This window comes from Solanum tuberosum, unplaced genomic scaffold, assembly GCF_000226075.1.
Source record: "Solanum tuberosum cultivar DM 1-3 516 R44 unplaced genomic scaffold, SolTub_3.0 scf00070, whole genome shotgun sequence".
NCBI classification, from domain to species: Eukaryota; Viridiplantae; Streptophyta; class Magnoliopsida; order Solanales; family Solanaceae; genus Solanum; species Solanum tuberosum.
In genome coordinates, this window is record NW_006238996.1 from 902,855 (window position 1) to 906,371 (window position 3,517).

Sequence of the window (3,517 nt, forward strand, 5' to 3'; positions counted from 1 at the left end):
TTTCGCCAGAGAAGATGGCTTGAGTTCCTCAAGGATTCTGACATAAGTGTGCATTACCATCCTGGTAAGGCAAATGTAGTAGCAGAGGCCCTTAGCAGACTATCTATGGGTAGTGTAGCACATGTTGAGGAAGAGAGAAAGGGTCTAGCAAAGGATGTTCACAGAATTGCTCGCCTAGGAGTTCATCTTATGAGCATATCAGATGGTGGTGTAACGGTTCAGAATGGGGCAGAATCTTCTTTGGTAGTGGAAGTTAAGGAAAAGCAAGACAGTGATCTGATATTGCTCGAACTCAAGGGTGCAATCCATCAACAGAGAGTTGAGGTTTTCTCCCAAGGGGGAGATGGTGTACTTCGCTGCCAGGGTCGATTATGTGTTCCTAATGTGGGCGAGTAATTACAGCATATTCTTGCAGAGGCCCATAACTCCAAATATTCTATCCATCCAGGTGCCACTAAGATGTACCGTGATCTGCAAGAAGTCTATTGGTGGAATGGTATGAAAAGAGATATAGCAGATTTTGTGGCTAAGTGCCCCAATTGCCAGGAAGTCAAGGTAGAACCTCAGAAACCAGGAGGAATGACTCAAGAGATTGACATTACTACTTGGAAGTGGAAAGTAATCAACATGGACTTCATCACAGGTTTACCTTGTACTCGCAAACACCATGACTCCATATGGGTGATTGTTGATATGGTTACTAATCTTGCTTTTTGGCGATCAAGACTACAGATTCGGCGGAAGACTATGCCAAGCTTTATATTAATGAAATTGTGAGGTTGCATGGGGGTTCCTTTGTCTATCATCTCAGATAGAGGTCCGCAGTTTACCTCTCAGTTATGCAAGTCATTTCAGAAAGGTCTTGGTACTCAAGTTAATCTTAGCACAACATTTCATCCACAAACGGATGGTCATTGATTACCTTCCTCTTATTGAGTTCGCCTACAACAATAGCTATCATTCCAGCATTCAGATGGCCCTTTATGTGGTATTATATGGCGTAGATGTAGATCTCCGATTGGTTGGTTTGAAGTAGGTGAAGCAGCCTTGATAGGGCCAGATTCGGTCCTTGATGCTATGGAGAAAGTGCAACTCATTAGAGATAGACTTAAGATAGCCCAGAGTCGCCAGAAGTCTTATGCAGATGTAAGGAGAAGGGAACTAGAGTTCCAAGTTGATGATTGTTCCTGAAAGTGTCACCTATGAAGGGGGTGATGAGATTTGGCAAGAAAGGGAAGCTCAGTCCCAGATATGTAGGCCCTTAACGGATCTTGAAAAGGATTGGTAAAGTGGCTTATGAGTTAGAGTTGCCAGCAGATTTAGCAGCAATGCATCCAGTCTTTCACATTTCACTATTGAAGAAGTGTGTGGGTGGTCCAGCATCCGTGGTGCCATTAGAGAATCTGGCTGTCAAAGATAGCCTTTCTTATAAGGATGTACCAGTTGAGATCCTTGATCGTCAGGTTAGAAGGTTGAGAAACAAAGAAGTCGCTTCAGTCAAGGTTTTGTGGAGGAGTCAATTCGTAGAGGGAACTACTTGGGAAGCAGAAGCAGCCATGAAGTCCAAGTACCTTCACCTCTTTCCTTCCGATTCCACTCCAGCTTGAGGTAGTAATTCCTCTTCAGTTTTTCAATCATTCATGTGTAGATTCAGTCTTAGTAGCATGTTCCTTCAGTTTGTACTTGCATTTTTAGCGTATTTGCATGTTCTTAGAACTTAGTTTAGTCAGAAATTCAATTTCCAGTGTTTAGTGGTAGGGATTGCAGCCCTCTCCCTCCTTTCCAGCTAGTTTAATCTTCATCCGAGGACGAATGTTCCCAAGGGGGAGATAATGTAACACCCCGTATCCTAGATAGACCAGAATGCAGATTTCTAGAAGGGTAGGTGCCACCTACGGAGGTCACCTACAGATCGTAGGTTGGACACGGTCTGTGGACCAGGTCCGTGGACAAGGTCTGTGGAACATACTCCACAGAAGACCTCGACTGTAGGTGGGACCACGGTCCGTGGAACGTGGTCCGCCGAAAACCCAGAAAACCCCGACCCACGGTCAGGACCTACGGATAGTAGGTTGGACCACGGTCTGTGGACCAGGTCCGTGGATCTTGGTTCACAGATCCCAGTCTCTGAGCCAAACGACGAAGGACCAGGACGGATCGTAGGTAGGACCACGGTCCGTGGACCAGGTCCATCGGTCACTCCGACAGGAGTTAAGTCGGGGGTCTTTTGGTCTTTTCCTATTTCGTTTAACCCCTCAACTACGTTGTTTTAACCCTAAACTACGTGGTTTTGATTAGTTTTAGCCTAGAAACATAACTAGAACTTACCTAAGTCAGATCATTCATCAAAACTTAGAAAAAATAGAACGCTAAGAGGAGAAAGAAGTCAAGAACCCTAGTTCAAGAACGTAGCAAGATTCCATCAGTTCCAACCTCGAAATCAAAAGATTTCTCCATGGAATTCGTCACCAGGTATGTGGGATTTCTAGTAGGTTCCTTTCACCCATTAGGTCCTTAGTTTTCATTTAGTTTCTTGATTCCCTTATTATGACTAGACCTAAGGTTCTTGAATGATTAAGATTATTGGGTTCTTAGCTGTTAGAATGATCCAAATCATATTAGTATGTTAATATTCAGTGTATTGCATGAACTTCAAAACCCTAGATATGTAGTTCTTTAGTTCTTGAATTACACATGTTAGGCTAGATATTTTAGTTATTTCAGATATACATGCCTCAGTCTTAAATGTGTCATTATCAATTATTTATGCGCATTCTCAGTTTGCATGTCATTTTGAGCTATCCAGTATATCACAGTAAATCAGTCATAATGCGTTAATCACTTAATCCATTAGGAGTAGCATAATACCGAGTTGGACTAGGGTCAGTCACCCATATAGTCCCAAAACTACGAGCCACGTTAGTTGTAAGTCCCCTTTGTGGGCATCATTTTAGTGATCACACCAACATGCCTCTATATCTTTGACCAGGTGTATTGGGTCCTCTCAATGGGGTGTATACATCGGACTCCACATTTAGCTCATGTAGATTTATTATCGGTTATTAGTAGCTCCCATAGTTCAGTCAGATTCTATTGCGTTGACCATTTATTAGTACAATCAGTATTCAATTTCAGCATGTTATAAATTGGTCATCACATTCAGTTAGCTCAGTATTCAGTATCTATATTATGTTCAGATTATATCATTGTTTTATTTCTTTGTTCAGTTATATGTTATTTCAGCTTGACTCTATCTTGCATGCTCAGTACCTTTCAAGTACTAACGCATACCCTGCGCTACATCTTCTTGTGATGTTGGTTCAGATTCTCAACATCCAGATCACGCTTAGATCGGTTCCCGATCTCCAGTTCAGCAGCATCAGTGGTGAGTCCTCATTCTTCGAGGACAACAGTCATGTTATCTTTTCATTATTTCAGTCTTTTAGTTTCAGTTTTGCTAGACTTATTTGGGGCATGTCCCAACACTTCTAGTCAGTTAGAGGCTATTTTTCAGACA